At 39.1% G+C, this 11820-nt stretch overlaps 1 pseudogene; it reads left to right on the top strand.

The window, feature by feature from the left end:
- Positions 1 to 404: 404 nt before the first annotated feature.
- On the top strand, positions 405 to 8761 carry LOC126759658 (glycine dehydrogenase (decarboxylating), mitochondrial-like; annotated as a pseudogene).
- Positions 8762 to 11820: the final 3059 nt, after the last annotated feature.

Genomic DNA, 11820 nt, shown 5'->3' with positions numbered 1-11820 from the left:
TCTCGGACAAACAATGGACTTTATTACAATGTTGTTCAAGTGAAAATACAATTAAAAATTATGAGATCGCATTCGAAAATCTATAATTTTGGATTTTACCAGTACCACCAAGATTTCTAACCTGAAATATTAGTAATCAAGAAATGGAATAATTCTTAATTGCTCTTTAAATTTAAAAGAAAAAAGAATTAAGTTGTTTTATTTCAATACTAACAAACATATGATATGTATGTATGTACTCTTGCACAGCCGTAAGTCGTTTGTAAAAATAAAATTGCTTTGGTGTTATACAGCACTATTAAGTACGTATGTAGGTATATGCATTTACACTGTTGCATGCCACATGTATCGCCTGCAGGCGAAACAAATTGAAAACAATATAATTTGCAAGTGTTGCAAACAAAATGCAAAATACAAATCATTTGAGTGTGAGCAATAAGAACATTTACACCGTCATACAAAGTATCTTTGAGCGCACGCCGTGCAAAGTACATACATATGTACACAAATGTATACATGTGTACACTTGTGTATGTATATTTTTAAACATAAAATATTTTTTGCATCGAGTTAACCAAACAATTGAGTTGTATTGCTGTGGGGTTTCAGGCGTTGCTCTGCATGTAATCAATTGATTGAAAAGTCCAATAGAATTTTCCATAAGCGAACACATACACAGACATACACAATATGCATGTAAGCACTTGTTATTATGAATATTCATTCATATCAAAATATAAAAGTGTGTATCGACATATATATATATGAATATATATGTATATATGGTTATGTTTATGAAAATCTGCAAGACAGAGGCGTTGTTCGAAAGAGGGAAGGTAAATATTGTTATAAATGCTTACTAGATATAGGTAGCGGGGCTAACCGCCGCCAAGGTGATCTTGCTTGCGCTGTTGAAACAGAAATTCTCTTCGATGTCAAGCCTGCTTAATTCCCATCTCGGCGCATGGCAGCAATCCCGCGTCTGCACAAATGGCTGGTATGAAAGTTGAACCTATACTTATTCTCTCCGATGGCAGCATCGATATCGCACATTTACGCGACAAAGCAGCAAGGCACAATAACGATTTATCCTGTTTGATGGTCACCTATCAATCCACAATGTGTGTATTCGAGGAGACTGTTGCTGATATGTGCGATCTGATCCACAAACATGGTAGACAGGTATACTTGGACGGCGCTAATATGAATGCACAGGTGGATCTATGGCGTCTCACTTGAATCTACAAAAGACTTTCTGTATATCACATGGTGGTGATGGACCTGGTATGGGCCTTAGAATGTGAGCGGGAAATTTTGGATGTAGTTTCGGCAGCACCATTCGGCTCCTTTGCAATTCTGCCAATTTCCTGGTCTTATATCAAGCCTATGGGTAGCCGTGGACTTAAACGTGTAAGCCAAGCAGCCATTCTTAACGCGAACTATATATCCAAGCGTTTGGAAAATCACTGTAAAACCTTACATAAATCATTGAAGAGTCAATTTGTGGCACACGAGTTTATTCTCGATTTGCTCGATCCTAAGAAGTCTGCCAATATTGAGACGGTAGACATTGTGAAACGTTTAATGGACTGTGTCTTCCATACGCCCACTATCTCGTGGCCTGTGGCAGGCACTTTAATGATTCAATCAACAGAGTCTGAGGACAAATAAGAGTTGGATCGCTTCTGTGATGCGATGATTTCAATACGTAAGGAGATTACCGAGATCTAGGAGAGACGCATGGGCATGGTCATGAATTCATTGAAAATAGCAAAACTCATACAAGCACAGGTTATATCGGACAAGTGGAACAGACCATATACCCGCGAACTGGCTGGCTTCCCAGCGGTAAGAAAACTAGTTTGTTATTCTTTTTTCCGATGCTAATAGTTTTTTTTTGGTTTTGCAGTTCTTTGTTAAGCCCGATTCAAAGTCTTGGCGCACTGTTGGAAGAATTGATGATGCTTACGGTAATAAGCATTTGGTTTGCACTTGCCCCGCCCATTCTTCTCGACCTGTAGACGCCATATTGGAAAAATATAGCAAAACTTTTATGCCAAAAAATGATTAACCTTGCTGAGGACAAATAGTTCAATGAACTCTTGTATTTTACTTATATCCAAAGTATATCATGCTGTTTGTTGACCAATGCCTAATGAGCTCACTGGAAGTTCATTAGCCTAGGCCTAGAATTCAAGAGGGCAGCGAAGCTTTGATTCGTTCCAATTCTGTGGCAAGAATAAACCCTCATCCAAGCTCATCGGTTTTACAGTTTTACAGTTTCCAGCATCTCTGTTATGGTCCCATACAAGTCTTATCATGAAGTGGCTTGAAAATATGGCCAAATACTCCTTGGCTGGTCTTGAGGACACAGACCGCCAGCTTACAATCAGTATATTAATCGCTTCTACACGAAGCTACACGGCAGACCAATGTACTCGTACATATGTATATCTACTGCTACCATGACTTGCCATCTTTGTTTAAAATATCCTAAAGTGGTTTAGAAGCTTTAGTTGGTGGATAGCTTCTTACAGAATTCTCCACTTCCACCGTTCCAACTGAGCATCCATGGTTTACTAAGTTACATAATCCTGATGGTTTCCTGTTAACAATTTAATAGGTGTGAAAATACATGTAAAATAAGTAAATTCTTATTACAAGTTGAAATATTATGTAGAAGAACGCGCTTACTTTGTATTATTTGAAAAATATGCCGTCTAAAAGCATACCCTTCATTGTCACCGTGACTACGCCACTGCTCACAGGTGTATGCTATTAAAAAACGGAATGCATTAAACATATTGTGGCAACATGAAAAGGCAATTAAACTATAATTGCTTCGGAAAAAAATGTATATGTATATATAAAATATATAGAGGTATGCACGAGTATTAAATTAAGGCATTGGTATGAAAGCTGAAAATAGTTAGTCTTCAAATAACTTCAAACAAATGCGATAATCTTTCAAAAATCCAACTTAGGACCAAAAGACAAAGGTAACTTCCAGGTAGTTTGTGTACCCCCGTAGTTAGATTGGGTGTCCATGCTTTTGTATCAGTGTCTTAGCATACATATTTCGTGGTCCTAAACTTTTTTGTAATTTCGATTACCAGTTTAGTCTAGGTATTGATTATTACTGTGTATTAAGAAATCAGGCTCGGGCTCAGCTTCAGAGTTAGTACGGTATCATATTGGATCTTGTCACCACACACCAGAAATCCAGTTGGAATAAACAGCAACGAGAAGAAAGGAGCATGGGCTAGATTGTAAGAGTCCAAGACTTTAGGGCAATTGTGAAAAACCTTCTCAGCGAAGAAGAAATGTAAAGTAAGCTCGATATTAACGACTGTACAATTCACATTTGGAAAACCCTTTTAGACTTAGTAGTTAGAAAGACAATGTTGGTTGGTAAGTTGGAAGTCGTCAAATGATGTTCTTCCCGTCTGGCAGCTTTACTTTTTTAGAGAGGGTGATACGAAGACGATTTGATTACCTACCGAAGACTTTAAAACTGCGATAAATTATTCAAAGAATGAAGGAGAAGTCGTACAAAACTTTTGAGGTTAGCGCGAAAGCCATAAATCTCCAATCTTCCAAAAGAAAAGCGTACTTTTCTGAGGATGCTCAAAATATATCCTTTTCTATGTCGCAAAACCTGCAGTTTGCTCAAGAGACTATGCCAATGTGCCAAGTGCTTCCTGAGTCTGCAGTGCTCTGTATAGAGCGCGACAAGGAGACGGTATTTGTCTCCGAAGAGGTTGATCATATCTCTAAAACTTGCAAGGTTGTGATAGGCGGTTCAGCATTCCTATACAATTCTCTACTAATAGCGATTTTAGTGCCGCTTGAATATCGCTGAGTATACCGATACGCTGGTTGCGATAATCGCGATGGAAATTGATTTTTATACATTTACTTATGCTTAAAAAATGGTCGTAAAACGTCTCATTGTTATGGATAGTTTGATATGCAGTGCCTGCTCCAATGTCTTCAGGTGTTTTCGATTCGTTAGTTTAACAATGGATAGTGCTACTCCTCGGTAGTTGGTCGAGCGTGGAATCACTTCACTCCGCCTTACCGCCGAGAGTAATTCTAAACTTCTTTGTAAAGTTTGCCCTCTTCGTAACGCCGCCTCTTGGAATAAGGGCCAGTGATGTGTCTTCCCCTAAAGCCTTCATTTATTGAGACGACATTATCTTCCCTTTGACAAAACCCGCTGCTACAATGAGAAGCATGGTATGTTTTGTTGCCTGAATGAACACTAGATGCAGTGGTGAGAGCTCCCAGCCAGACTTTAAGTGCTGCGTTTGGTCAAGTGCGCATTGCCCCTGAGACGTAGAGGCAGGCGAGTCTATGTAGATTTGATAGTTGAGGACCTACCGAAGACTGAGTTGCCTTCGAAGTCCAAGCAACCGCTCCATAATTGACATATCAAGAATGCCTTGATGGCTTTGGACCGTGTTAATTTCACGTGCCTATTTCACCGTAAGGTTGAGTCTAATGTCAGGCCTAGGAATTTAACCTCTTTAGATACCTCCAACCCCCTGGCAGCAAGTGTTAGAGGCCTCAAGCCCAGAAGAGATCTCCGCTTTGAAAAAGGGACGACGGTTGTTTCTGACGGGTTGATATTTAACACTACCGTATTGTACCATCCCTTTGCTAGACTTAAGCCCCTTTGAACTATGTCGAAGAGAGTGTTCTCAAATTTACTCCGTGCCATTATGACAATGTCATCGTCGTACCCTTGACACCAAATCTCATTGTTTGCGAGCAACTCAAGAGCTCATCTACTAATAGACTCCATAGTAACTGTGATAGAAATCCACCCTATGAGCAGCCCACAATAGTTCCAAGACGAATCTTGCTCTGCAACCACTGTGGTTTCAGCTATCCCAGCATGCAGTACAGCCTCTATCCATCTGCATACTGGAGGCACAACTTTATTTTTCTCCAATGTTTTGATGAAGCGTAGAATAACTCTTGCCAACAACAGTAACTTTGGGATCAGTGGGAAATAGAGAAGCAGATTTTTCGACGAAAAAAAATTGCGCTCAATAAGTCTTACATCATTTCGGACCTATGTTACGGCCCACAAAAGGGACGATGACAATGTGAGATGAGAAAGCACTTCGAGCATTCGAGAAACTTTCTCCGCACACCGTCCGTGTGATCGATGATTATCGAAGAAGATGGAATTAGCTCTACGGCGACATGGATATAGTTAATCACATTACAATACAAATACTGTGCTCGTTATGTCATATCGTTCACATGGGAGGTGTTGCTCCAGCGAAAAGTTAATTCGATTTGAGACCTATCGCTGGACAATGGAAGCAAAGATACCCAACATCCAATAGGAGGACCAATTGTATAACTATCTGACTGCATTTGGGATATACAATTGACATGACCACGCAAAGGATAGAGGCAATTGGCGGAGTTTTGTGCTTTTGGCTCAGACCGACCCACGGTTGTAGTGCCAAATAAGAAGAGGAAGAACGGGTCAGCGTATAAAGAATAATACTAAATTTTGAAATCATGGCCCAGTCTTTTGTAAACTTAACTGTTGCACTCAATGTTTTCAGTACGATACCAACTAAAGGTAGAAGTTAAAAAAAGGAACTTTGTATGATGTCATCGCTTTACTTGGAACTCACTTCCGTAATACGGAACGTCCGTGGTCTTAAAGTGTCTATGCATTGAATTTGTAAAGAAACAATAAAATCTTACAAACTCTCGCGTTCCAGTTGCCACGCGGCACCAATAAATAACTCTTAACACTTCAGCGACGTATTTTAGATGCCAAATTAACCAAGGAGAGCGTGACTCAACTGCCATAACAGCATTTAGACGTTGTCTTTGAGCCGAGCTGCGACGCTAATAAACGACATTTTAACCGAGTTGACGTTTACGCCATGAGATTTTCATGAGACGCTTGGCAGCAGCCCAAAAGCATGTGCAGCATGTGTGTTGCCCCGCCATCCATATGCAAGCGTGTGTTGTGTGGCAGCATTAAAAGCCATCAAAGCAACAGCTGTCGCGGACTGGCAACATCAAGAAGCTGTCAAGCGCGGGTCACACGCGTGCGAACTCAGTGTTTGTGTGCCAGTGTGTATGTGCACGCGTGCATGACAACGCTTTAGTGTATGCCACATGCCACAAGGATGTGGCTGCTGCTGGCGAGTGCGCATTTTGCTGTGCATTTCCGATGCCAGTCAGAATTCGGGCACAGTAGTTATATAGGAAAGTCAAGCGGAGCAGATAATTGAATAAAGAAGGGGGTAAGTGGCGTCTTTGATGACAACCTGCCACCTGGTGGCAATCGACTTAGCAGCCAGCATTCCGCTGAAGTGCTTAATTTTTTCAACGCTGCATAATTTATTCGCTGTGATGCAGCCAAAAGCGGCAGTTCCCAACTGCGCTAGTTGTCTCTGTCGGCAGATAGGCAGTCAACAAGCCAAGCGACCCTGCCTCTTATCAAGCTATGCGCGTTTTCGTGCTTTTGCCTGTCAGTTTCAGCTCTTCAGGTGGAGTTTCAGCTCACACGAGAACCTATACTCATGTCCTCCATAAACAGTTACGTGTATTTTAATGTTTTTTTTTACAAAAACATCTCGTAGCGGCAACGTTTCATGCTCTACCAGAGAGGTTGCAACTGCACTAAAACAACAGCTGCAAGCTTAAGTTTTCGCTGCCGTTGAGTTGAAAAGGTTATGCAATAATTTATTGGTTAAGCGGTATAGAAGTTGCTTAAGCAAACACGTAACTAAACCACTTAAGGATATCCACATGTGGCAGCCCCTATTAATAATCACATTTACTAAAGTTTCTGTGTAGCTTCTGTGCATTTTGAATAAATTTCGAAGTGGAAATGAAAATAAAGTCAATAAGTGAGGTTTTGTACGTTAAGATAATATGAATTTAGGTATATTTGAATATAATTGGTAAACATTTTTCCAAAGCTACTGATTGTGAACATATTGTAGCGTTTGTTGACGTGCTGCTTTCTAAATCTGAATAATTTTCTAGGCAATCCTACAATCACCGGGAACATCTCTGAGAAGATAAGGCATCAAATTGAATGAAATTCGTAAATTGTCCAACCGGTTGCAGACTGAACATTCGTAAAGGTACGAAATTCTTGTAATGTTCTCGGTTCTCTCGTTCTCCGCTCAGATTCTGCGTTCTGCCGTTTTCCATTTATAAAGTTTTTGATGGTGAGATTTCAGTGGTACGAGTCTTGTGATGACTCCTGAAATGTGTAATATATCTTTTGTAAAAGTATAAGTCTTACTTTAACTACTTAAAAGTAATTTTATGATATCAAAGTGTGAGATGCTCCTTTTTTGAACACATATTGTTTCAAGGATTCCTTGAAAGGTACTCAAGAAAGTTGAGACCATTGAGATCCTCACAAATACTTGGGAGTCATTCTGGACTACAGACACTCACTCCCGCTGGTCTTGGATCCTCTGGAACCAGACTTTTCAGTGATCTCTAATATTACGTTGCGACCGAGTCATCTGACTACAGACACTCACTCCCTTAATCTCTGGAAACAGATTTTCCGGATCTGTGTCGTTCGGACCGACAATGTGTGTTTTCGATTGCGAACGAAATGGATCTGCCTTTTTTAAAGAAAACTTTCGTATGAACCGAAGTTCATTTATCAAATTGTGTGACATTCTCCGCCCTCTACAAAAAAATGGATACTTACTACCGAAAAGCTATTTCGATCGAGAAAAGAGCATGGCTATAACAATATTTGTTTTAGGCTCATCTGCAGAGTATCAGAGTATCGCTAATATGTTCGGTGTGAAATTTCGCTGGAATTTTGCACCGAAATCTGGAGACTACTGCAACCATCCTATTTCAAAATATTGCCACTAAATAGAGAAAGCATAACAGAATTGGTGACGGGTTTCGAGGCACTTGGATTCACTCAATGCTTAGGAACAATTGGTAAATATTAGTTAAAAAATCTTAAATTTGTGCAAATGGTCTAATAATTGTTTACAGACGAATACTAGATTAAGGTTCACCTATCATCTGACGAAGCCGTGGATTATTACAATTATAAAGGGTGGTATTCCACCGTTTTAATGGCATCAGTTAATGCTAAGTAATGTCTAGAAACCCAATATATGTACATATAAGTATATAAGTAATGTATATAATGTATTTTCAGATACCGTTTTACTTACATAAACATCGGGAGTCCTGGGCGATCTAATGACTCTCAAATTTATAAGACGTCGTGACTTAAGCAAGGATTGGATAATTGTCCTTTACTAAGCGAAATGTCTCGAGAAATTTTAGGCGTAATTGTGCCAGTATTTATAATTGGGGATTTGGGTTTTCGATTTAGCGAACAACTGATGAAACCGTATCAATTTTGCCCAAATCAAATTCATCGTGAGAAGATATTCAACTACGCTGCTTCAGTTGGACTTTTTTAGTTTCGTTTTTAACTAATTTTTCGACAGGTTCATAATTTTTTGGCTAGTCTCGAGCTGTTTTTCAATTTTTTCAAATTTTTTTAATATTAGACTTTGAAATGATTTATTTTTTATTTCCAGAATCACTCGGCTCGGAAGGCGATATTGGCAATGAGGAAGTCTCGGTTGGCGATATCGGCATCGCGGAGGGCGAAGGTAGGCAAACCGATGATGGCAATGGAGATGCAGCAACAAATGAAGAAGACGCATCCGTTTCCGCAGAAATTTACAGTGGTTCGGAGTTATTAGAACCTTTTTAAAAATATACATATGCATATGTATGTAAATATAAATAATATACTCAATTGCAAAACAAATGTCTCTTACTTTGAAAGCTTTCCTCCACTAAGCCCTCGGTGTTGTAGCTGACGTACGGCGACAGTACAGCGCTCATTTCATGAAATGGCCACTGCGAAGGAGAACCGGTAGTTGACCAGACTGCTGTCTTCTCTTTCCTGTAAAACATGTTATTTATGTAATAACTCTATTTTTCCTTAATTTTATTTAATTACCTATATCTTTGCGACAGATTGTGAATTTTTGATTTTATTTCACCCGCTGTGAAATGCACACCTTGTTGCTGTAACTCCACTGCCATTTCCTCCATTATGTGGCAATTTTTTCTTGGTCCGCGAAGAGCACTAATTTTATTTTGCCACAATTCAATAAGTAGGGCTTCTCCTCTATCACACTCCACGAATTTCTCGCCTTTTCATCATATTATGTGCGGCTGGGAATACGACCGGTCCATACCAGTGTTCTGCAGTGGGAATAACTTGGCTTATGATCATACTCTCCAATTCATCAATCGCCCCCCTTGTTCACCACTAATCTTTTCTCACTAAAAATATTATCTTTTCACAATCACATGGCTTGCTTGTAATAATAATGAGTGTGAATATGTCTCACAACCACTTATCGCTTCAACTTGGCACGGCTTGCTTCTCTCTAAACAATTGTTTGATCTACTCGTTGCATACCATTAGGCTCATAGTTTATTTAGGAATGCATTGCGCCTATGCAAAAAAAATGTTATGCCTATGCGGAGAGGTTATTAAAAGTAATGTGATTCTAGTGAGTACATAAAAACTACAAAACTGAAATTTCTATATTTCTCATTTTTTAATATGATAATTATACTCTCGCAACAAGTTGCTAAGGAGAGTATTATATTGTTTTAATAGATTATGATTAAATTATTTATTTTTTTAATAGATTAAGATTAAATTATTTATTTTCTTTAGTAAGATTGAATTTTAAGAAATTATGCTTAGATTAAATAAAAGATCTGTTGTACAAAGTCGACTTGAAAATAGAAGACGTATGCAGATTCTTCGGGCTAACTCATTATATAGAGCTAGTGAGCAATCACATAATACTCAAAGCCAGGCTAATCGCAGATTAGATCCAGAAGTCCGCCTGTCAGAACAAAGTACCAATAGAGTTCAACATAGGACAAGGCGACAAAATCAAGAGGTTCGGTCTGCTGAGCAAAGTATAAATACTGTTCAGCATAGGTCTCGGCGGGAAAATCCCGAAATAAGGTTAGCTGAACAAATCGTAGATACCAATCAGCATAGAACCCGGCGACAAAATCCTCAATTTCGCTCTGAAGAGCAAAGTAGGAATACCCGAGAACATAGGTCCCGGCGGGAGAACCCAGATCTTCGGTCTGCTGAGCAAAGTATAAATACTGTTCAGCATAGGTCTCGGCGGGAAAATCCCGAAATAAGGTTAGCTGAACAAATCATAGATACCAATCAGCATAGAACCTGGCGACAAAATCCTCAATTTCGCTCTGAAGAGCAAAGTAGGAATACCCAAGAACATAGGTCCCGGCGGGAGAACCCAGATCTTCGGTCTGCTGAGCAAAGTAGAAATTCAAGGCAACATAGAATTCGACGCCAAAACCCTATTATTCGGTCAAATGAGCAGTCTCATAATACCGTAGTACACCGAGAACTTAGAAGAAATCCTAACTATAGACATTTAGAGCGCATACGTGATCAAATACAAAGAGAACGTTCAAGAAGAAATCCTGAAACAAGGAGGGAGGATTCTTCGGGCTAACTCATTATAGAGAAACGCAACGACGACAGCTTATCAGGAGGGGTGCAAGGGAACAAATTTTAAATCAGAGACGTCAACAACAAAATCTGGTCCGTATTCATAGAGAAAACTTAACAAATAGGCAAATTCAAAACGAAAGGCAGTCCCAACGAAATATATTAAACAGAGAAAATAATGTCTCTGATATTTTTGCAAATGGTGGCATTTCAAGAGATTTTCGAAGCATTTATTTGGAAAATATAAAGAAAGGTCCCACCGAAATATGTATTTGCTGTGGGGGATTATGGTTTCCACATCAAGTACGCAAGTTAAATTTCGAAACTATAACTCAAGTTCACCCAGATGCTACATCTGTTTTCTTTTTAAAGCAAAAGTTTCCTTCTGAAGATGGAAACTACAATTTTTGCTTAACTTACAAAAATGGGATTGCCAAAAATAACATACCAAAAATATGTTTGTTAAATGGTCTAGACTTTCCGGATATACCAGATTGTTCAAAAAATTTAACCCCTATTGAAGAAAGGCTAATAATGCCTCGATTGCCTTTTATGACTATTCGTCCTTTGGGATATCAAGGCCAAAGTTCGATTAAAGGTGCCGTTGTCAATATACCTATTTCTGTTAATAATGTTGTGACATCTCTACCGAGGACTTTTGATCAAACTCATGTGATACAAATTTACTTAAGAAGACGTATGGAATACAATCATGATTATATGACTGATACCATACGGCCTGCGAAGGTTATGGAAGCTTTGCGATTCTTAGTGAATACTCCTATGTATCGTCAGCATAATATACACATAAATGGGAATTGGATTTCAGTCTTTACTAACCAAGAAGATCCATTTGTTCCATTTGTTGCATCTGCTGAAGATGATAGATTGGGTCAATCTCTTTATGAGGGACAGACTTCCCATAATAATCACTCAGACATTCCCATAGCACCCGTACCTGCAGAACTGAACCCAGGTGGTCAAGAGACTCTTTTAGACAATATTCCTATAGAAAACATGGAATATAACCGTTTAGTTATAGCGCCAGGGAAAGGGCGAAGGCCAATTGACATAGTTCAAGATAATAATTCGGAAGAATTGTCATTTGGAACAATATACGTTAGGCAGAAAGGTACATGCTCTGAAACGAAATTCGCCGCTTTGACCGCAGAGCGTGTACCATTCCAAAGTTGTTCTACGACTATAAAAAATTAGAACTACTGCAAATTAAGAATAGTACATCCATTTGCCTT

This window comes from Bactrocera neohumeralis, chromosome 2, assembly GCF_024586455.1.
Source record: "Bactrocera neohumeralis isolate Rockhampton chromosome 2, APGP_CSIRO_Bneo_wtdbg2-racon-allhic-juicebox.fasta_v2, whole genome shotgun sequence".
NCBI classification, from domain to species: Eukaryota; Metazoa; Arthropoda; class Insecta; order Diptera; family Tephritidae; genus Bactrocera; species Bactrocera neohumeralis.
The sequence above is the reverse complement of the archived record's forward strand: the minus strand, read 5'-3'. Positions and strand labels throughout refer to the sequence as shown.